General features: G+C 35.8%; 1 long non-coding RNA gene across 1 annotated transcript in view; it reads right to left on the bottom strand.

Annotated features, from left to right (window-relative positions):
• Window positions 1-646: 646 nt before the first annotated feature.
• LOC143434788 (uncharacterized) overlaps window positions 647-25,275 on the bottom strand; it is a 48,534-nt gene continuing 23,905 nt past the window's right edge. Inside the window, exons 2-3 of the long non-coding RNA XR_013104546.1 lie at window positions 19,676-19,706; window positions 647-1,101 (exon numbers count right to left, since the gene is read on the bottom strand). This is a non-coding gene — a long non-coding RNA (uncharacterized LOC143434788). The remainder of the gene's footprint in view (window positions 1,102-19,675; window positions 19,707-25,275) is intronic.

Here is a 25,275-nt window from a genome sequence, read left to right as displayed (position 1 = left end):
TAGGATCACTGTATCTCTGAGATACAATAGAAATACTTCTGGATAGAATATGTATGTACTGTTTCTTTTTGAGTCACGCATGAAATTCAGTGAGCACATGCATAATAAAGGGTGTTCATCTAGACCAAATATGTATTAATTAATACTTTTTTCTTTTTCATTTATGTGCACTAAGATAGATTACACTGGCTGATATTTGTTGCATGTAAGTGCCAGTAAACAGAACTGTTAAACAATTTGGAAGTGATTGATCCAAAACAGAGTGTACCCATTTGATTTATTCACAAAGAAACCATATTGAAGACAAAAATAAAAATAAGAAAATACCTCAATATTCCAAGGACAACTATATTTTCAAGCTGTACTTTCAGAGAACATGAATGTAAACACCAAGTAATCTTTGGTCCATGTATGAACTACCTAATTATTGTATTTGCTTTTGTGGTTACAAAGTAAGACAATGACTTCAAGTTCTCATGTTTATTTTGAAAAGAGAAAATTTATTCAAATGATCTCAATGAACATTGGACAACAAATGCTTGCTGATGGTCATTTATTTGGAAATTTATAAAACAAACACAATATTAAAATTTTTCATGTGTCCTTAATATTCTCTTTATATGGATTCACTCCAAAAGCGTAGGTATTTTTACAGAATAATTCTATCAATTTATGATGTTAGCTTGATCTAGTAATTGCCAAATGCATCAGTAGCTAATTTACTCTTCACGACAAGTGTTTTTTTCTATATAAATTGAAGACAAGATTTCAGGAAGTGGTAGCAATGAATAGTTTATAACTGTTAGAGGGACTGTAGTCAGTGCTAAAAATAACTCGTTGAATTGATTTGTGTAAGACCCACTTTGAGATTTTATCCTTCTTCTTCTAAGAGTTAGGTGTGAATTATTCAATTCTTCATAGGCAATATTCACAATAAATATCTCAAAATGTTAACAGTTTAGACTTTGCTAGTATCTACTGTTAGTGTGAGTAGGGGTCTGTGGCTCTGGTTCTGCTCTGGAATAATAAGTGAGTTCCCTTCCAGTCAGTTATCTTCTTCATTCTGAGCAGTCCTTTTGTTTGACACATGTCTTCTTTTGTCTAAGTGAAAACATAAAATAGTTGTAAAATGTCAGATACTTCTTAAATGCCTTTGTATACACATGTGATACACACACACACACACACACATATATATATCCATACATGCATGTTTGTATGTGTATAATATATGTATTTCCATGTGATTCTATGTATGCACATGTTTGTATGTGCTCATTCCTATATTCCTGTATGTAAACTAAGGACTGACCTTAGATGGTTTCTGTAACTGATACCCACCACACACATACACACACAAACACATATAAATCAGTGTATTGGTGGTTTTCCTTCATGTGTATCTGTATATTATGTACATGTCTTGTACTCATAGAATTGAGGAAAGGGCGCCTTGTCCTCTGGAACAGAAATTAGAGACAGTGGTGAGCTGGCATGTGGGTGCTGAGAACCAAACTCTGGTCCTAGGGAAAAGCAAACATTGCTCCTAACTGCTAAGCAATGTTGGAAACCCTCTAACTTTTATTATTACTATTATTGTTATTACTATTATTATTACTATTAATTATTATTATTGTTGTTATTATTATTGTTATTATTATTATTATGAGACATAGCTTTTTACTGAGCATGGGACCAGTTAGGCTGGTATGGCTAACTGGTCAGCTCAAGAGGTGCACATGTCTCTGCTGTCACAGTACTGCAGTTATAGATATGCACCACTAAACTGTGTGGGGTGCTGTGGACGCAAACTCACGTTTATTTGACAGAGACTTTCCTGACTCCAAAACCATAAAAATCTTTTTTTAGTTTATGGCCACTAAACAAAATATAAGACCAACAACCATGTCAGAGAGACTCTGTATTCTCTCAGTGTATGTTACATAGAGGTGAATATGAATCAAAATTCACTTTTTTGTTAGGGGGAAGAAGGACAGAATAGTGTTAAGGAAGCTTTTACAGAACTGAGACTGAAATTTTTCACTGCATAAAGACATAATTTGAATGAGACACAAGTAAAAAATATTTATTTTAAAAAATCAGGAAAATTTGAAAACATTTTCTAAATGAAAAATAGTGAGAATTTAATCTCTTTAGACATATTACAGGAAAATGAGTATGGTGAAAGAACAAATCCTTACATCCCCATGATCTCTTAATCAATGCTTTGTAGAGAGAGAAGTGGAAATAAAATGAAAATACAGATGACAAGAACATTAGGTACATATGGCAATAAAGCTACAAGCATCAGCCATCCATTTGTTCTTTCTAACAAAGCTTTTCCTGTAGAGAGGGCATCAGTTTCTGAAAATATAACAAAGGAACCATTATCAAAGATAAAACAATATTTACATCCAATCAATGTGAGTAATTGTCCAGAAAGGACAATGAACCAATAAACTCTGAGAGTGAATCAATTCCATCTGAAACTGAGAATCAATCAAATGATTAGACCATCAGTGAATTGTTGGATATCTCAGCAGCCTAGAACCTCCTGCTCTAGAATGCAAATTTATACCAGATAATCGGATGGTCTTTTCAAGTAATGAGACCCAATCAATTAACAATTTACTAAAATAATGCTGCAGTCAATAGATGGTAGGGGATCTGAAAAGGCAGCCTTGAGATTGAAAATACTAGAAATGTGTTAGCCTCAAGCAGTTAACATATCTATTGTAGAAGGGACTTATATCATCTGAAAGGTTGTACTATTCATGGCAAGCTGTTGTATTGACTAGAAGACCTGGAGCTAATTTATGCCAGAGACACCCTCAAAGAAGCAAATTCAATGTTCTCTTGTAAAAAAAAAAAAAAAAAAAAAAAAAAAAAAGAAAGAAAGAAGAAAAGAAAAGAAAAAGAAAAAACAACAAAAAACAAACAAACAAACAAACAAAAACCTCTATGTTCCTTGGAAGGGTTGAGCATTCCAACACCTGGTTAGTTTATAGACATTTAAGTGCCCAAATCCCTGACTTCTAGCAATTACAAAGCTGAAATATGGCAGGCTTCATCACACCTGTGTCTGTTGATGAACAACAGAGTCAACACGAAAACCCTCTTTCAGCTGAAACATACTAAATCCTGTCCTTAATGAAGGTAAACTTTTAATAATTAACTTAGCTTTCTGTCTATGTTGATCAGATCATAAAAAAAAAAAAAAAATACCTGAAGCCTGGTTCAGAAAGTTGCTGGTTAAGACAGCAACTTGGTGGTTGTTCATTTTTACATTAGAAGTAAATGCTGTCTATAAAATGTCCCTGTCTACAACCTAAGAAGGTAAACACAGGTATTCAGACTAGTGCCTTGTGGAGATGGAAACAACTGTGACTCTCTATATGGGAAGAGAATAAAAAACAGGATATTTATGTGTGTGTTAGGGAGAAAACTTATAGGAAGTGTGGATGTGTGTACATATTTATATAATAATTTGGTTTATTTGATTTGATATCAGTTGTTAGTAACAAACCAAAAGCATGGTAAGGACAGGACTATTAGCCTTCTCCACTCGTTTTCTAACAATCATTTTGGGGGAAGGAATGGGTAATGTTCATGTACCACATAGAAATTATGAAAGCAATAAAGGCAGGTATCTGGCTATTCTTTTGCTTCAGGACCTTTTTTCTTCTATGGAATATGTCATCCCTTGAGTTGTGGGAGAGGACTGAATGGAGTAGATGATACACTTTGGCTTCCCATAAAGGTGGACCATGCTTCTAGCAAACCATGCACTCAACCAAATCCTCTCTGGAAAATAAAGATGATGACATACAAGAAGACAATTAGTGACTGAAAATCCAGCACATCTTCTGTGACTCATCTTTTCTGTATAAACTACATAAAATTTTCTGTTGAAACTGAATTTACTAAGAGGCACATAAAATTTTCTGCTGAAACTGAATTTACTAAGAGGCACACTAAACACACTCAGTAAGTAGATTGAAGGTTGTAGCATTCATGGATCTTCGAAGTGTACACAGTAGATGAGGTAGGATGTGATATGGTCAGAGGCCATACTTAAGAGATGTTATATAGAGGCATCCTAAATTGAAAATATTTATTCTCTAATTTCTTCTTTGCCAATGTAAAGCTAAGGGAAATTAGAATTTACTTAATTTGGGGGAGGATTTAGGAAAGAACCACAGACAGAATAAGCGAGTGCTGTGCCAGCTGCTTCACAGTGTAACTATCCGAATCTTTTAATCTCCAGCCACAGAGAGCTATGCCAAGTGTAGCAGCAAACTAAGACTCACAGGTAAGAATAAGTAAAACTGTAACAATATTTTTTTTCTATGAATGATATGCCGTCAGCACCCACCTTTGCCAATCAACATCTTCAAGCTAGAGTTTAGCAATTCAATGTTTATGAAAATAAAATATGTTCATGAGGAAACAGTTATTGATGCTATACTGTGGGATCCAAATATTGATATTGCTAATATTTGATGCTATAACCACCAGTTTTCATTTCTACTTAAATTCTGAAGCCAGGGTAATTTGTTAAAGTCATGAAAGTCAGTTTAAATGATAAATATTTTTCTAAATATAAGTTTCTTAAAAGGCACAAAGCAGTACATAGTCAGTTACCTGCAAATGAATCCTTTCTTCTTCCTTTCTCTTGATTGATTTGATTCAACTTCCTGATCCCACAAGAAGTACTATTCTTCTTATCCTGATCCTGCTCTTTTTTCTACTTCACAATACACTTCAAAGTATCATAAATACGTAAAGGAAAGTTAAGCTGTGTGCATTTTTTCTTATGACAGTATTAATACTAATGTTGGCCATTTATTGATTATTACTCATTTATTTCACATTGTGGTTTTTAGTTCATTACTCATAATTATTACAAAGTTCCACAAGAGGGCTACGGAGAGTCTAAAGCACAAATTAGCAAATTGAACAGATTATGCTATGTCAGGACAAAATATCTATCAGTTACTAAAGCAGTCAATGTTTCAATATAATTAAAATAGACCTTCATTTTTTCTTTTTATTTTTCTATTTTTGCTACAATTTTAGATCCAATGGTTTTTTTATAGTGCTTTTATTTATATTTTGGATTTTTTACATGATATATTCTTATCTTATACTTTCTTCTCCTTTTCCATGCTGGGTTTTGTCTAGTTTGAGGTCTTGCAGATTTTGTGCATGTTGCCACAGTTACTTGGAGTTCATAAAACATATTTGTCCTATTGTGTCTGGAAAATGTTCCCCTGAAGTCATTTACCACTCTTTGTCTTTTATCTGTCTGCTCTTTCTATCCTCAAAATCGCTAAGCCTTTCAGGTAGTACTGTGGTATAGACATCATATTTTAAATAGCTAATCACACCAACATATTTTTTCTGTGTACATTGTTCAGTTGAGTCTACTCAAGAAATTATCTGTTGCAATAAAAAGCATCCCTATGAATGTTGAGTAAGTCACTGATTTACTGGTATAACTATAAGTCAGTAGGAGCCATTTACTTGCTATGATCTTTTGGGAGAAAACTAGTAGTTTGTTTTCTCCTGGGTCTGTGACCTATCTAGATTTGGTTTATCCTTCATCCATATTTCCTCTGTGTCTGACAGCTTACTCAGCCTGCAGTGGATGCTGATATCATTTTATTTCTTGTGCAGGACTAGTGTTTTGAAGGGAGTCTCAGCCACTCACTCTGCTTCTCCCTATTCTAGATCTGAACATTATGAAACACAGTGGTATCACTATTGCTGAAAAGGACCTATTTACAAATGAACATTAAGAAGACTACAAGGATCTCATAACTGAGTCCTAGAACCATTTACCCCAAGATACTAGCAAGGCTGAGAAATAGCTGCATTCATCAACCTATCTTAGGGAGAGAATTCAAAATCAATGGAGAAGTATAGAAGGAAGGAAATACAACTCATAAACCTGGCTTTTACCCAGTATTTCCCATCAAGTATTTTCTTTATCTTCCCAGTTACAAAATAAATAACAAGACACAGGATTAGCCTACCATTTACAGAAATAAGAAACATCAAGAATAGGGAAGAAATGTTCCAAAATAATGTTATGTGGCATACATCAATAACTTAGATCTGAGCATTATCTTTACATTTAATAACAAAATATTGGATCAGCTTTATTCACCAATACTGATAAAAGAGCTCAGATTAGGAGGAGATGTTCACCACAGCACCGTGATTCACAGGAGAATAACTGTGAGAGAATAGAAAACATGTGTCCCAGTTTGTGAGTGAGGGGATTCTCACACAAATAAAACGTGGAAACAAATTTCACTGGCTACTTCAAAGGTTTAAAAATTAATGAATTCATCTAAAGAGATTATATAACATTTGTTTTGACTATTGACAGATAGTGCGTTTTAAGTTAATGAAATCCAAGAAATTTAAATTACATTTTGAACTACTTTAAAAATTAGAATAACAATAAGGAATTTTATTATAGAGATATATATCCATAGATATATGTATATATATATATATGTGTGTATATATATATACACATATATATCCATAGATATATGTGTATATATATATGTATCTATGGATATATATCCATATATCCATATATGGATATATATGCCATTATATTTCATTATGTTTTTCCCTATGCAAAATTTAAAAATTAGAATAACAATAATGAATTTTATTATGGATATATATATGCCATTATATTTCATTATATTTTTCCCTATACAAAATGCCCTTCTTCATCTCCCTCCCAAGTCTGTCTTGCTGATCCCCATGACAATAGTCCTCTTTTCTGCTTTCATATGTCATGAATTCCAGTACCTCTTTTCATTCCCTCATGAATTTATTTTCCTTCCTGTTTAAGGATGGTGTTTAGCTTTGATCCTAGTACTCGGAAAGCAGAGGCAAGCAGGTCTCTATGAGTTTGAGGCCAGCTTAAGCTATAGAGTGAGTTTCAGGACAACTAACATGACACAGTGAAACCCCGTTGCAGGATATTTGATCATACTTTAAACACCAAGATTGTGTTATTTACTAAAAATTAAAAAAAAAAAAAAAAAAAACAACTGTTTCTAGTTGTGGTATGGTCCAGCCATTAGCATATACATTCTCTGACTAAAATTTGGACAGACTCTTTTTTTTTTTTTTTTTCCGAGACAGGGTTTCTCTGTATAGCCCTGGCTGTCCTGGAACTCACTCTGTAGACCAGGCTGGCCTCGAACTCAGAAATCCTCCTGCCTCTGCCTCCCAAGTGCTGGGATTAAAGGCGTGTGCCACCACCGCCCGGCTGGACAGACTCTTAGTGCACACATTTAATCCCAAACAATGAAGGTAAAGTTAGTTTGTAGAAGAAAGCACCCATGTTTGAAAGTGGTGTCTAACTGGCAGGCAAAGTGAAATATAAAAAAAAAACATTTGACATAATAGTATTTGCCCAACTCTCCAGAGAAGAGAAAGGAAACAGAGACTACTAGTGGTTAAGGGATAACCACTGAGAAAAACAGGGAAGAGAGAGAGGAGGGAGAGAGGGAGAGAGACAGAGTGAGACAGAGCAATTGAGAGGAAGAGTGAGAGAGCAAGTGGGGCAGTATTTCTGGGACAGTTGTACACAGATGGGTTGCCTAGAGAGCACAAGCTAGACACAAGTAAGACAGAATTGGCCAGAAAATGAGAAGAAGCCAGAAAATTAGAAGAGATTGCTAGAGTCAGTTTGAGGCCAAGCAGAGAATTCAGAGACTGGGATAGAAGCTAGATTGAATCAGTCAGCTGGGAGAGAAGTTTGAGCTGCAAGAGCTGAGTTGAACCAGCCAGCCAGAATTCAGAAACAACAAGAAACGATGAGCTTATTCAGCAGTAAATCTTAGAGGCTGGAACATTTTTGGCCATAGATAAGACTATATGGAGCCTAGAAGCTTCCAGGACTAGGCCTAGGTTATTAGACTGAGGCAGGAAGCCTCCTCAGATGACAGCTATATCAGGAAAATAAAAGTTATTATTTCAAAACCCTGTCTCAAAACAACAACAAATCCTATTCTTCCCCCTTATGCTTCCTTTCTACACACAGACACACACTCAGACACAAACACAGACATGGGGAGGAGAGAGAGAGAGAGAGAGAGAGAGAGAGAGAGAGAGAGAGAGAATTGTCTTCTACAAAGTATGTAGCAAAATAGAAAAAAGAGAAATGCTAAAGTATGAGTCAGAGATTTAGGTAAATATTTTTTTGCATCAATTGTCTGTGCATCCCTGGAAGACATGAAGTTTTTCCGCCATGCCATTATATAGATAACAATTATAAGGAGCCAAACAGAAAGAGCTCTGACTGGGAACCATTCCTGTGTTCTTGGGGAAAATGCTGCATAGACCTCAGGGTAACTGGTTTCCCGAGGAGCATGCAGTGAGTCAATGGCAGAGCTAGGATTAGAATCCAGATGTTCTTGCTCTTAGTTCAGTTTATTCCTTTAAGTAATCTCTGTGGTCCCTTTAAGCTAAATTCTATGATTATAATGGGTACTTCTTCAGTACTTTTTATCCCTAAATATGATTAGAGCATATGTTTCTACTCTACCCATCACTCCACATTTCAAGAACAGAAGCAAACTCTCGGAGGGTGGCCATCATTCACTGTGCACAAAGAAGTACGCTGAGGCATTGAGAGAGCACATGCCATTCCTAATTTTCTGCTTTATAATATGCCTCTAAGAGCATATTTATTCTTGGAAGAAAGGGAGAGCTAACCTTAAACTGAACTCTGCATCGTATTTCAAGCTCTCTACCAATATGCAGTTAAAGATAGTACCTCTGTAAAACAAAACAAAACAAAAAAACCACTTGGCTTTCTTTGTGATATTCATTCAAGGTTTCATTTTAAGAAAAAAAGGACAAACTTCAAGGCAGTCAGTTTTATAAATGTTTGGATCATGATCTGATCTAGTCTCTAACAAATAAATGTTAGTGAATGCATGCTATCACTTTCAGCAAAATTGTAGAATGTCCTTTTAATCTATGTGCTAAATATATTTTTTCACTAATTTTCAAAGCTTACACAATATCAGTGTGGGTTTGTGTACTGTAACAAATTATTAACAATGTCCTGTTCCAATATATGAACTACATATTATCTCTTCACTTTTACACCCAGGAAGAATCTGTGAAAAGCAGCTGTCCTGAATCTTGAGGAAGAGCACATTTGTGTGTCTGTCACATAATTATTACTTATAAATTTCAACCAACCCTAAACATTATTTTTATAAAAAGAATGATTAAAGATCAGGAGGATAATTTTCTTCTGTTTTGTAAGTGTACCACACAAAAGTCACAGGAGCATCAACATAAGCTCTTTCAATGTTTCCTTTTCTTTTTCTTTTTTTTTTAATTTTGCTTTCTAGTGCAAGAGAAGCCTCAGAGGCTCACAGTGGTCAGCAACTTCTCACCTGGGCAAGATCAACTGCCTCTTCTAATCCTGGGCACAGGCTCCAGATTATACACTGGCATGTAACATCTCATGACAGGAGCCTGAGTTATCCAGTGCCTCTATGCCTCCCCTGTGGGGTCAGGGTTCCCCTTTCCCCTTTCAATTCAGTTCTCCTTGTTATCTGTGTAACACTTAGCAAAGGATAGCAGACTAAACCAAGTGTAGAGATAATGAAATATAAATTAGTAGGTTTTCTAGCCTTTATCCAAAGCCTTGTCAGAGTGCATTATCTGAAAGATGGAGTTCAGAGCAAGTCAGTGAAATTTCCCCTTATCAGAAACTGAGTGTGAAGTGTGGTAATGTTGCTAAGTGAAGAACAAAAATCTTTCTCTTTTGCATCCCATGACTGCTCCAGGCAACATTCTTGGAAACCTCTGACTAGGAAGAAACAGAAGACCCTGAGATATATACAGTGTGACAAGCCAGGAGGCTATGCTTCTCCAGTAACCATCCTATGAACGGCAGTCGCCTGTGGCAGTGACATTACCACACTTTGCTCAACTTCAGAAAGGGAAATTTAACTGACGACTGCTATGAATTGAAGCCACAGCCTAAACCAGATAATACACCCTGACAATACTGTCAGGCAAAAAAGGATGTGTTCCCATTGATTTCATCGCATTAGAGACATGTTACCCTGAGCAGTGCGTGTTCAAGGATATATTGTGCACACTGTGGGAATATCAAAGAGAATGCACACTGGTTTAGGCAGAAACAGGCCTCCAAGAGAGGAGACTCTCAGGAGTGGTCAGCCTGAAATATGCTACATTTGGCAAAGCAGCAAAAACAATAATATTGGTGCATTTTTAACTTGATGCACACTGGGTTTATTTTAGACAGGAAGTCAAATGTATAGTATCGTTGGCACAGGAAATTATTCTGCTTGCTAGCAAGGGGCAAATGTAAAGAGGAACCCAGCCACAAACTGATCTGCCCTGTTGGCCCTTCTGCAAAATATTCCACTGCAATGCTGCCACAAAGTTTTGTGGAAGTGAGCAACCAATTTGATTTGACTGAAGATTCATTCCACAAGATGGAGTGCATGATTGACCAAGAAAATGAGACTACATACTCTAGAAACCTAGGGTGGGGGAAGAAATTAGTAGGTTTTCTAGCCTTTATCCAAAGCCTTTGTCAGAGTGCATTATCTGAAAGATGGAGTTCAGAGCAAGTCAGTGAAATTTTTCCTTATCAGAGACTGAGTGTGAAGTGTGGTAATGTTGCTAAGTGAAGAACAAAAATCTTTCTCTTTTGTACTAGTATTCTTAAAAAAACAAACAAAACAAAACAAAAAAACAAACTACTACCAAAAAACAACAACAAAACTATAGAATAGCAATAAAATGACACCAATAACACACCACTATATATTGATTACTGCCTTGCTCAGCTATCATCAGAGAAGCTTCCTCCTGAAGCAGATGGGAACAAATACAGAGATTCACAGACAGACATTATGCAAAGTGAGAGACCTTGGAACATTCAGCCCTACATGGGGTATCTCCATCAAATCCTTCTCCATGGGACTCAATGAACCCCTAGAAAGAGGAGGCAGAAAGAATATGTCTTAGTCATTGTTCTAGTTCTGTGCAGAGCTGCTACAACCACAGCAGTTCTAAGCATTTAATTGGGGGCTTGCTTACAGATTCAGAGACTTTGTCCATTATCATCATGGCATGGTGTATGGTAGGCAGGCAGGTATGATGCTGGAAAAGTAGCTAAGGGAACACATCCTTATCCTTAGGCTGAGAGAGAACCATTGTGCTAGGTGTGAGCTTTCAAAAACCTCAAACCCTATACCCAGTGACAAATTTCCTTCTCCATCAAGACCACACATCCTAATCCTTGTAATCCTATAAAAGTTTTCCACTCCTTTGTAACTGAGTATTCAAATATATGATCCTATGGAGGACATTCTTATTCAAACAACCACAAAGTGTAAGTAAGAGCCAAAGGGGATAGAGGACACCAAGAAAAGAAAAATGAAACGCTCTATGTCTCCAAGAATGACATACACATGAATTCAGAGACAGAGACCCGTCTGTGCCAGATGGGATCCAAGAGCTTAAAGAACTGAATGCATTCACCAGAACCTGTCTCCAATCAATAACTTTGCAAATCAAAATTTTCTTCCAAGTGAATTTCACTGGGGTACCAAAGAGGGTAAACTACATGCTCAGCACTAGAAAGCCAACAGAAAAGAAACTCAATAGCATCTCTGGAGCTTTCTTGTCTCATAATGTCTTGTCAGGGCTTTTTAAAAATTACATACATATATAATTAATACACACACACACACACACACACACACACACACACACATATATATATATATATATATATATATATATATATATATATATATGCATATATAATTTAAATGTGTGTGTTTGGTTTGTTGTGTGAGTGGTGGGGCCGGGTTACTCATACATGCACACACACACACACACACACAAATGAAATCTCAGTGTGAAAACAAGTGTGTCTTTTGTCTTTGATTCATGTATCTTCTCTTGGGCTCCTTTCCTTCTGATTCCTTTGGCCAATTGTGATGTGTTAATTTTTGTTTTATCTTATATTTTATTTTATTATTATCCAATAGAAGCCTGTTTCTTTTGTAGTGAGAAACAGAAGTAGATCCATGTGGAAGAGGAGGGACAGAGGATCAGGGAGGATTAACCGTAGAGGGAGGAGAAACTGAAATCGGGATATATTGGGGAAGAAAAATATCTACTTTCCCTTGCTTTTGTTTTGTTTGGTTTTTGTTTGTTTGCTTTTGTTTGTTTTCTCAAGACAGAGTTTCTCTGTGTAGCCCTGGCTGTCCTGGAAGTTACTCTGTAGACCAGGCTGGCCTTGAACTCAGAGATACATCCACCTTTGCCTCCTGATAGCTGGAATTAAAGGCATATGTCATTACCTTCTCACAAAGAACTTCTCATACTTGACCTGTAATGGAATTGAGCCTTGGAGTTATTAACACCACACTGTTCTCCACTGAACTGACTGGACACCTTCTTTTTTCAACAAAAGGGAAAAATAGGTATTGTAACCTTTCTGGGATTAACTGAATTAAGTTCTTTATTTACTTTAAAGATTCCCTTTCACATATGTATTTTTTAATAGAGTGGAAGTGGTAAAGCTAACAAGGGGAGGAGAAGATGAAGAAAGGGAAAATACACTGTTAAAAGCAATCTACGCCTCCAGGAAATGTTTGTAGAAATAGTTTTTTTAAGTACTTTTATAGCATTTTACAAATGAGGACATGTATTTTCACTATAATAGATCATCAGTACTTTGTACATTATCACTCATATATCACTCATTATCACTCATATAAAGCAATGTCTATGTTTTATATATTTGGCAAAAACATAAAACATTAACACAACATCACAAAGGGAAAAATACAAAAATTGCATGATTTATTTCTTAAGAAGTCATAGAGATTATTTCAAAGCATGATTTCAATATCCCATGAATATATGTTCTCAGAAGAGCAAAGAAAGAAATGGAATAGAAGAGAAATATGATTATATTCTTACAAGGTCAAAAAATGTTAATTCCAGAACATCATAAGATGCAAGTTCACAAATCCAATGCACTGATACTTTCACTCAAAGGCAAGTGTTAAACAATCACTATTTCAGTCTTGCTAGACTTTCCTGTCCCATGTCTTTTATCTTAAATTCTTCCATATACTAGTGTGAATGAGCATTTACCTCTCCTATCACTCTTATCCCAGTACTTCCCACTTCTGAGTACTTTTTGTCTGAATAGTCTGAATTTTGAACTTCTATAGCTCACCTTTAGATCTTTAATGGCATGATAATGAAATGACTATAATCTGCTATATAAAAGGGCAAATGGCCCACTGACCAAGGATACTGGAAGGAATAGGACATCAGTTTCTCTTTGATATTTTGGCCCATTTTTCCTTACCATTTGTGCTGCTTTAAAAAAAAAAAAATCAATTTTCCACATTTATCTCTTTGTTCAGTATTGAAAACCTAACATTGTTCTTTTTCATATTCTTGCCTGCTTTTTCTTTTATGTGCTTTGATTTCTAAATTTTTGAGTGCGTTGTCTCTGTAGTTAACACTGTATCGATCTTTCTTAAAAACTCTGTGTGTGCATTTTTAAACATTTGGAGTGTGGCTTATATTAGAGTTTCTTTTTATGCCTTTTCTCCCAGGCTTTATATTGTTTCCTCGCACCTCCAGACTTTTAACAAATTCGTTTCTACAAGTGGTTTGAAATTTTCAGTTCTACACAAATGAGGACATTTGCCACTAACTTTGAGCCAGCAGATTAGAATGTTAAGTCACACACTAAGACCTTCCTCCTCATCTCCAGTCTGCCATTCCCTGTAACCACATTCCTGTGAAGATGAAATTTTGTTCTCACTTCTCATTTTCGACCTTTGGATTGTACCTAAGCAGGGGACAACACTTTTATATGATATTGTCTAGTGGTTGGCTATTTCAGGAGTGGAGTGACAAACAGGTAAATTGAGCCCTGTCCTACTCTCTGCCTTCCATGAGCTCTCTAGTCCTCCTGCCATGCAATGATGCCAGAATTAACAACACCAAGCATGATCACCATGCTCTTGGGCTTCCCAGTCTACTTGACTGTATCGAATGCTTTTGCTTACACACTACCTTATCTGTTGTGTTCTTTGTACAGAAAATAGTTCAGGACAATAATGAAGCTAACCCTATAGACAAATGGCCAAGTTGGTTACTCATTTCAAAAACTGTGACCACCAAACCACAACCTGACACAGTTGATTCCATGATTTCTCCTCTCCTCGAAAACAAAAATCTCCTCTAGCTTCAAAGGAGTTTTCAACTGTAGCTTATGCAAGCACCTCAAAGAGTTAGTGCGGCCATGCCTTTCCTAAGTGTTTGACTGCAAGCACCAGGGCTTTGACTCCTCTCCTCAATTAAAATAAAAATAATTTTAAAACAAACGACTTGTAAACAGCAGAAAAAAAAAAACATTAGTTGTTCCAAAGACAATAGACATATTAATAATATAAATACCTATAATTTAAATACTTAAGACTCAAGGCACCAGAGACAATTGGATACGAGACTTCATTTGCGGTTGTTGTTTTTTTTTTTTTTTTTTTTTTTTTTTTCATGTTCCTTGACAGTTTGTAGATGGTGCTAGAACCAGGGCAAGGGAGATGTGGGGGCTTCAGGCCCTAGCCAGGTAACTAGCTATGAGAAGACAATTACTGTAGTGTCCTAAAGGACTCTAAACCAGGCCTGTATTCAGCTAATTTCACACTTCAGCCATAAAGCAGTAGCCGCATGGTGCTCAAAGCAGAGGTCAGAGATTCAGTTCTTTTCTTTGCTGCTCACTGCCTCCCTTGGCTTTCTTCCATTAAGTGAAACCAACGAAGTTACAAAAAGAAGAATGGGGGAATGTGTTATTTTGCCTTTCACTGAACCATAACAGGGGAAAATTTCAAACAAAAATCAATATAAACTTGCTTCTATCTGTAAAATCATCCATTTGTTGCTAATCAGCCTGTAGGATCAACTTAGAAAGGTGTCAGGAATTTAGTAGGTTACATAATTTCCATATAGGAAATAATAACCGTAATAGGGATGCCCTATTGACAAACAACTTTCCTTACTTGGTTTAATAAGAACAGTGGTGGAAGCAAACTCCTCAATTTGTTCTATCTGTTATATATCTGTTGTTGTCTTTCCCGCCTCCTCCCCCCCTTTTTCTTTTCCACAGATCAACAAGATAAACCTAACTGCCTAGCTACAGCAAAAGGATGAAAGGAGCTCCTTTGTGAACTGAAGTTTCAGTTGAGATGCCTTATACTGGCTGATGTTCTGAAATTAGCATGAAACAGCACCAGAGGAAACAGAGGGATTCTTCCCTGTTGTACAAAGGACCCTGTGAACTTTCCAAATGCCTGAGATCTCATTACTGACAGCGGGTTTTTTTTGCCCTCCAAGTTTTCACATAGTGACCTATGGCTTCCACCGGAGCCAAGATGCAGATTTTCTCTCTAGTGAAATAGCATGAACAGAGTGAAGAGCATCGTCTTTAAGGAAGCAAGCTGTGCACCACCGACATAATTAGGAGAGCCGGCTAGCTAGGAGAGCAGTGGCCATCTAATGAGCTAGCGAGGATAAGGTGGAAAATGAGAGTATGGTTATGTCGCAGAAGCACTGTTTGAGTTTTCCTTTAGGTAGGCTCAAAACAAAAATATTAAGCCTGCTGAAACCCTTCCAGAGTTTGGGGATTAAAAGCTCTAAGGAAGCTTATGCCACTGTGGAAAGGGAAGAGAGAGGAGCAGCTGCCGTCAGTAGCTAGTTCTGATTATTGCTCTTTTGACCCACATTCACTTCACAAAGCAGCATCAGTGTCAGCAGGAAAGAGTCTCAGAAAATATTTTTAATGATTTCAGTAGAGAACACAGGATTTTAGGCAGGCCATGTGCTATATCTTCACCAAAGTTCAAGAAAGAGTTTTGAAACAAGGATCTAATTTCAAAGGAGAAGCCATCACAAGAACCAGGACTCTGAAGTCAGTGTTTGGTAAAGCTTCCCTAATCATGCAGGAATCCCATAGCAACTGTGAGAATGTGGGCATCTAACAAAACGTCTTTGACTTTCCAGTTCTTTATCGACATAAAGATAATAGTAGTAATTCCTGTTCCAAATAAATGTTTTGTGAAAGCTAGATATAATAATGCATGCAAAACAGTTTTGTATTGGCTAATAACAATAAATGATGACTATCTTTGTTAATAACAGTCTAAATGCCTAAAGTAGGCAGTAAGAGAAATATTTAAGAAAACAAATCTTTTGATTTATTGGATATGCATGGAACAGAAATGGGAAGTAAAGACTTTTTGCTAGATTTGGTCCTAGAAGGCAAGTAGATAAAATCCTAAGTCAAATAGAGAGTATCACACATTGAATGGGCAAGATGATGAAGAGTTAAAGTTAGGGAATCTGGAATTCCTAGTTTATTCCAAAGCAGAACAACCAAGATCCTAATCTAAGAATGGAAATTACTAACAAAGGAGGCAAAAAAAAAAAAAAAAAAAAAGGAAAGGGGGAAAAATGCTGTCAGAACATGTATAGTATCTGGTGATTTTAGTAATATGAAAACAGGGGTTGGTGCTAAAAATGAAAGAAACGTCAGTTAACAGAAAAATAAAAAATAAAAAGAGCCACCAGAACTACTTGAGAAAGAAGAGAAATCAAATCTGGGGAAACAAAGAGTTCATATGTAGAAGCCTTGCTAGTATAGAAAGGGTTTCCTGTTGATGAATAGATTTTCTTTGACTCTTAGGAGTAGATTTGAAGTCTAGTTCATTGGTACAAGTCTGTAATCTCAGCATTTGAGAGGCTGGGATTGGAGGATTGCCATGATTTTTCAGCCAACACAGGCTATATGATGAGATTCTGTCCCAAACAAACAAATAAGAAACCAAAAACAAGTGAAATTAAGTGGCTAAAGAAAGGAGCATGTAATATCTAAAGATACCAAGGAAAAGAAGCAATGACTTAGACAGTTCTCTGAGTCACTCTACACAGGGGCTAAGACCTAGACTGTGTATTTCTTTTTATTTTATTCTCTGAGAATAATTGTGCCTCCTGCACTTGGATGTCCCTGTTTTCATGCATCTAAGCATCTGCCTGACTGTACGCAAAACAACCTTCATTATTCTCTTTCTCTGAGTCTTAATCCTGTGCTAGATGCAGGAGATAGCAAACTAAGTTCTCCAGTATAATCCCAAACATTGTATTTGCTTCTGCTCTACCAGGGAGTTTCTCATTTAACCTTAAACATTCATTTATGGTAGACACTTTTACAAAGATCAATGTAACAATGCCTAACCATAAGAGTATCTAGTTCCAGAATTTATTCCTAACCTTCACAAGTATCTTCTCTCTCTCCCTCTCTCTATAGATATAGATATAGATGTAAATAGATATAGATATAGATATAGATATAGATATAGTAGAGATAGAGATAGAGACAGAGATAGAGACAGAGATAGAGATAGAGATATAGAACATGTATAGTATCTGGTGATTTTAGTAATATGAAAACAGGGGGTGCTAAAAATGAAAGAAACATCAGTTAACAGAAAAAAGAAAGAGCCACCAGAACTCTTTCTTTTTTCAGAACCAGTATTACACACACACACACAAATATATATATATATATATATATATATATATATATATATATATATATATATATAATTGATAAGCAATACTACATGAGATATTTTTACTAGCAATGCATGTACATGTATGGGCATTCATTCAGAGCATATGTGTGTAAGTATGGATTATGTATTTATGTCTAGTTAATTGTAAGCTCCTTAGAGACAGAAAATTTAGCAGCTATTCACTGAGTTTTATTATGCTTCTTCTAATAACTTTGCCTCACCTGAAGATTTAATTTGGGGATATCGCAGATGCAAATTCTTTCATCCTTTAGGACATCCCTCTTCTCAATGATTTTCTGGTCTCCTGGCTTCTATGGAGCCTTCATATTAAGCACATGGAGCTATATATTCAAAATTAGCATTCACCTATGGCAGTCCAAATACTGAGAAACCTCTACACTGATTCCCATGAGACCTCTACCAATCTACACTCTTTCCAGATGTTCACATAATCTCAGCAGCACCTGATGTCTGCTGATTGATAATAATCATTATGAATGGAGTAAGATAGAATTTAAAAGTATATGACTTGAGCCTTTCTCTTTCATCTTTCAATATAACTTTCTTGTTCTGTATATTTAATATCTTAACTACAATTATAATGTGGAGTGTTTCTTTTCTAATCCTATGTAGTACCCCGTCTCTTCTCATTTTAGAAAATTTTCTTCTATGATTTTATTGAAAATATTTTCTATACTCTTGGCAAGGGATTCTTCTTATATATCTATAACAAATAATTTTCTTACCACAATGTTCACAATCTTGTATGTTTAACTTATACATTTAAACTTTGCAATTGTCTTTAACTGAATCATCTCATTTCTCTACATAGTCTGTCACCTACATGATCCATTCTATTGATGAGGCTTCCCACTGTGATTTTTATTTAATTTTGTATTTTTTCCTTTTCAGTATACTTTCAATTTAGTTTGTTCTAATTAGTTTTCTTTGATGAATCCTATTTTCACATCACGAGATGGTTTCTTTATTTTACCTAGCTGTTTGATTTTTTTATAGACCATTCAGAAGATTATCTATGTCTCTTTGAAATTGTTCACTCTTTAATACATGTCATCTTTGAGAATTTTAACACATTTATAATCATTCTTTAAAATTCTCTCTTTAGAATTTTTTTTCAAAGTCCCGTCATTACCATAATTGCCCCGAGTGTTAAAAAAAAAAAAAAAAAATGTGTCCTAGAGGCAAGAAGCCTGGGTCCACATATCTGTTTAGGTCCATTGTGGAAGTATGCATGGGAAACAGAATGTTAAAGAACATTTTACCTTTTCCTTGTCAGAATCCAGTCTTAGCGGGGTGCTAGATATGTATCCCAGAGCCAGGATGTGTGTGTGTGTGTGTGTGTGTGTGTGTGTGTGTGTGTGTGTGTGTGTTAGTATGTATGAACCTCAGCACATTTGAGTGACAAACATCAGGGATTTTATTCTTTACCTCCACCATGCAAGTCTGAAATTAAACTCAAGCATCAAGTTTGCCTTAAAGCACCTCTAACCCCTTAACCCATTGTCCCATGTGTTTAACTTCCAGACATTCCATTGACAGATTGAACATTAGAAGATTATGTGAACACAAGGAGGATTCTGTGTAAATTCTAAACTACAATCCATTATAAATATAAATAGAAATTTTGGTATCTGCCATGTTAAGATTAGTGTAGCATGAGCTAGCCAACTATAACTATAGACAGTAATTATAGAAATTAAATCATTAAATGTCTAAAGATGGTCCAGAACTAATGATGGTAACTTAAAACATCATATCTATCAAAACAAAGTGGAAGATAAATTCATACAATCTATGACAGCTACAAACAGAATAATGATAGAAAAATCAAAATCTGAATGAATGTAGACAAACTTAGCCTTGCCTAAATTTCTAGGGAAAACAGTAAATGGTACAACCAGCCTGAAAAACAGTTTAAAAGTTCCTTCAAAACCTCAACAAAAACTTACCATATTCTCTAGCAATTCCACACCAAGAAAGCTAAAAGGGGAAAACAAAAACACACATCAACACATAGACTTACTAATCATATCAACATTATCTACAGAAAGCCCAATTTAGAAATATCAACAATCTATAATTTAGTAGATAAAGCAAATATAAACTGTAAATTGAAGAAATATTTAGAGAAATAACTATGCTATCCATACACGAATGAACATACATACACACATCATGCTATGTAGTTCAGGTCAAAAGCAACAAATAAATATATATTATATATTTATATATGTATATAAATATATTATATAATTCTACTTGTGTGATATTCCATCCTAATATGCAAATTTATAGAAATTATGAATCTAACTGATACATTACTAATTTAATTTTTATATTTCCCCTTTTTATTGAAAATAGTGCAATGTACCCTGATTATAATTTACCCCCTCCACTTTTTCTCCACCTCCCTTCCTATCTGGCTATACTCCCTTTCTGTCTCTTATTAGAAAATACCAGGCATCTAATTGATAACAACAGAGTAAAAGAAAATATCATAAAATGAAACAAAAACCATCACATTGAAGTTGGAAGAGGCAAACTAACAGAAGGAAAGAAGCCCAAGAGAAGACAAAAGAATCAGAAAATTCATTTACACCCAGAAGTCCCTTAAACATACTAAACTAATAACTGTGCACAAATGACCTGGTGCACTCATTCAAGCCCTGTAATTGCTGCCCCACTCTCTGTGAATTCCTATATAAGCTTTGTTCAATTGAGTTAAAGGGCCTTCTTCTTTTTCTGTCCTCCATCCCTCTGGTTATTACATTCTTTCTGCCCCCTCATCCATGGTTCCCTGATCTGTGAGGCAAGGATCTTAATATCTTAATGTCAGCATCTCATTTAGAGCTGTGCATTTTAAGATTCTCTCTCTCTCTCTCTCTCTCTCTCTCTCTCTCTCTCTCTCTCTCTCTCTCTCTCTCTCTCTCTCTCTGTGTGTGTGTGTGTGTGTGTGTGTATAGATCTTTGTATTTGTTCCCATCTGCTTCAGAGACATTTTTCTGATGTCTGGCACTGATCTATCACTGGAAGCCATTTTATTACTTTAAAAAAATACTCAATTTACATCCCAATATCAGCCCCCTCCTTCCAGTAGGTAGCCCCTCATACAGATCATCTCCCCATTCCCCCACTTCTCTTCTGAGAATGGGGAGGCCCCTCTCTGTATCAACCCCCACCCCCGCCCGCATCAAACGTGTGCTTGCTCTTTTGTTGGTGGTTCAGTCTCTGGGAGCCCCCAAGCGTTTAGTTTAGCTTATTCTGTTGATCTTTCTATAGAGTCCTTGTCATCTTTGGTTCCCTGAGTCTGTTCACCAACTCTTTCACAAGATTCCCAAACTCCATCTAATATTTGGCTGTTGGTCTCTGCATCTCTTTACATTGTATGCTGGGTGGAGCCTCTTAGAAGACAGTTATGCCAGGATCCTGTCTGCATGCAGAACAGAATATCACTAATAGTGTCACGAATTTTTTCTTGACCATGACACGGCTCTCAATTTGGGCCAGTCATTGGTTGGCCATCCCTCAGTTTCTGCTCTATCTTTGTCCCTGCACTTCTTGTTGGTAGGGCACATTTTGGGTCGAATGTTGTGTGGATGGCTTGCTATTTTTATCCTTCTACTGGAGATCCTATCTGGCTACAGGAAGTGGTTACTTCAGGATCCAAATCTCTCACCTCTAGGAGTCTCAGCTAGAGTTTACCCCAGAGACAACCTGTATCTGTATCACTATTTCTTAAGAACAGTAGAATTTCCTTTTACCTTCAGTCTCTGGGCTAGTCTGACACTTGATCACTCAATGTTACGTTTGGGTTCCGTCTTGTGGAGTGAGATCTAACTCAAGTCCGACATTGTTTAGTTACTCCCATAAGTTTTGTGGCACCATTGCTTTAGCACATCTTGCAGGACAACATTGGTAAATAAAAGGGTTTGGGGTTGGCTTGATGTTTATGTTTCTCTTTGGAAAACTTACAGAGTACCTTCCTTTACCAAAGTCACTGGTACATAAGGGTGAAGGCTTTATGTAGGCACCAGCTTGACATCTCCATGTTCAATGACTTGTGTGAGTGTTGCCTTCAGTAAAGGGCCCTTGCTCTCAGTTTGTTGAAAGCAACATATGTAGTGGGTTTGGCTTAATGGTACTTATATTATGTTAATTTGTGTCCCCAAAATTGTATGAGAGTCCACAAGTAAGATACCTAGAAACCCTGACACTAATTGGTTCTGATTAGTAAATAAAGTTGCTAGTAGCCAGTGGCTGGGCAGGACAGACAGATGTGGGACTTTTAGGATTCTTGGCCTAGGGAGAAGGAGAGTGAGAAGGAGATCGGCTATGCTGGAAGAAGGAGTGAAAAGATGCCATACCTGAGAAGGTGCAAAACAGAAAGCAAAGCTGCCATGTAGGAGCCAGGGGATATGGGCCAAAGAGGACTGCACAAATAGTTCCAGGGCGGCAAAGATGGAATATAGGATTTAATAAGGAATAACTCAGGAATATTGGAGGGAGATAGATTAGCCATGTGGAAGATAGGAAGTGGCTCATTCACAAGGTATATAAAAATATATAGACTGTGTCTGTGTCACTCAGGAACCCAGAACATTGGGCCTGGTAGCAAGGAAGGCTGCTGCCACTGGAATCTATGTAAGTATTTAATTGGGCACTACTACAAACATATTGACTTGACATCACCCTAGGTTTTTTGTGGATTTGCATGGGACTCTTTTGGCCAAAAATTTAATTGGATGTAACCCAGTCCTTGTACTAAAAGCATTGGTTGGGACTTAGTCTCCCGCATTATTTGGAGACATCATTCTGATTGCCTTCATATGGCACAGGAAGTATCCACTAAACTAGGTTTCCATACCACCGGTCAAATGCCCTTCCATTCTGGCCATCTTCACCCACATTACCTCTCTCAACCTCATCTCCTTTCTCTCTCCTCACCTGATTCTTCCTATCCTGTCTCCCACCACAATGCCCAGTCTACCCATATAATCCATTCTATTTCTTCTTCCCAGAGAGTTCTTCTCATCCTTTCCCTTATACCTAACCTCTCTGGGCCTATGGATTCTAGCTTGGTTATCATTTGCTTAATGGTTGAAATTCATACATAAGTTAATACAAACCATAATTATCTTTATGGGTCTAGGTTAAGAAATGCTATATAAGAGTCAGAACTAATCATAAACACACCTGAAAAATAACTTTACAACTAATAGAAACATTCTAATACTCTGAAAATACGAAACTAGCTGAATTAGTCTGAAAAAAAAAAAAAAAAAAAGAGTACTAAAATCCAAAACTGTGGTGAGTGGATACTATATCACACCTACGACATTTAAGTAAAATTGTGAAATGAAATCTTGATCCAGCACTTGAGAGGCTGAGAGCGGATGATTGAATGTTCAAGAATAGTTTGTGCTAAATAGAAAGACCCTGTTTAAAAGAAAAAATGATAAAAGAAACTAAAACATATCATAGAAATGGCAGTTCTGAAACACTGAGAGTGTTACTTATGCTGAGTTTTAATTTTACAGAGAGAGAAAGAGAACAACCACATTGGTAGAAAATAGAACAACCACATATGTAAAAATCTGTCATTTCTTTTACTTCCTAAAACATTCATTTAATTGGAAATGATTTTCAATTTGAAAAACAGGATAAAGACAAACTAATGATCAAAGCAACATGTGGCCTGCAAAGTAAGAAAAATAAGGATGATGAATTTAAGAAATCTATGAAAAAATACAACTTTAGGACTGTTCTGTCCAACCACATTAAATAATATATAAAGATCAAGTACCATGGGGATTGAAGAAAATATATTGGTGTTGGCAGTTGGACTCTAATTATTGAAGTTCAACTCAAGAAAGTAAAAAAAAATAATAATAATAAAGATAAAAGCATAAAAATAATTAAAGGGAAAATGTAGAGTTGTAAATTAAGGAGCTAGGGCTTAGTGGAAAACAGATTTATTATGAAGTTTAAGATTTAAATTTCTCTTAAAGAGAATAAAGAAAAATAACATAACAACAGACACAGAGAAATAATACATTCGTCAATATTCAAGAATAGAGAATTATATTATTAGTAATAGCAATAAAATCTAATATTATAGAAAAATATAAATTTTCAAAACAGACTGAAGATAGTATTTAAAAAACTATAGTTGTCATGTAAAACATGTAAAATTTTTCAGTTGCCTTTAAAATTATCATGGGCTAAGGTTATGCCGTTAGAATATTTAAGCGAATCTTACAAAGAAACTATGATTTTGAGCCTCAATAAACTAATTTTTCAAATTAAGATGGACTAGTATTCAATACAGTTATTACAAGGATTTAACCAAATGGCATTTATGTCTGAGGCAAGAGAGCTGACTCTGCCCATAAAAGTACTTGCTGAAAATTCATGGAAACTTAGGTTCAAGTCCCAGCATCCATGTTGTAAAAAATTAAAAAACAAGTTGGCCAAGGCTATGAGTGCACCTGAAACCTCAGCCCTTTTTGGTAAGTGGGCAGATATAGGAAATCTCTGGAGACTTTTGGACACCAGCTTATTTTCATATTCAGTGAGGAACCCTGCCTCAAAGGATAAGAGGAGATTAAAGAAGAAGGAAATTCAGTATTTCCAGGCATGTGTATTGCAAACACACATAAACATATACATGAGCATATACACTGGCTTATGATATAATTCCCGCCCAACACACACACACACACACACACACACACACACACACACACACACACAAACACATCTTTTCAGGTCAATAGGAATCTAGGTAGTGCCATTATATGGTCATTTGTTGAAAGGTACTTGTATTATATTAATATTGCTTATATTAATATAACATAAATGTATATGATAGGATTGATGCATGATTACTCATCTTAGTCAAATGATTGTGATTATTTTTAATTTAAAACATTTTTATAATGTAAGGGTTCCAACCTTTTAAAAAACAATATTTGAATTTAGACAATTGGTATGAGGCTATGTCATGCCATCAAAATAAATGGTTAGAAACTTAAATTACTTGTTATGGAAGCTTCAATTTTAGTGCATTTGGTAGTATTCAAGGACAAATAAGTTTATTCTGAAAAATCTAATCTCAAATATCTCTACTACTCTGTAATTTTGTAGCCTTAAGAAGTTATGCAAGGTACTTAAAAATGCGTACAAGTCTGATTTAAAGCTCCAATGGCAAATAAATTATAGAAAAATTCAATAAGTATCAAAATTTCATTCATGATTAGAACACTGAACAAATAAACCAAAATCCCTGACTGATTTGAGTGTTAAGTTTAAAGCAGGATAATGCATAAGTGTCCTCCTAATTTATCTGTATTAATCAAATCAACTTTAGGAAATAATCAGAATCGTGTTTAGAAAGCTTATGGAAAACAAATGAACAAGAACAAATCAAAATTCACAGAAGGGACTCTCCAATCACAAAGTTGAAGAAATTATTAAAAACAAATGTCGAAATAATGAGAACTATTGAGACACAAAAGTTTCATGCTTAACTTTATCAGCAACTCCAGAA

This window comes from Arvicanthis niloticus, chromosome 17 (assembly GCF_011762505.2).
Source record: "Arvicanthis niloticus isolate mArvNil1 chromosome 17, mArvNil1.pat.X, whole genome shotgun sequence".
NCBI lineage: Eukaryota > Metazoa > Chordata > Mammalia > Rodentia > Muridae > Arvicanthis > Arvicanthis niloticus.
This window is presented reverse-complemented; position numbering and strand designations above follow the sequence as displayed.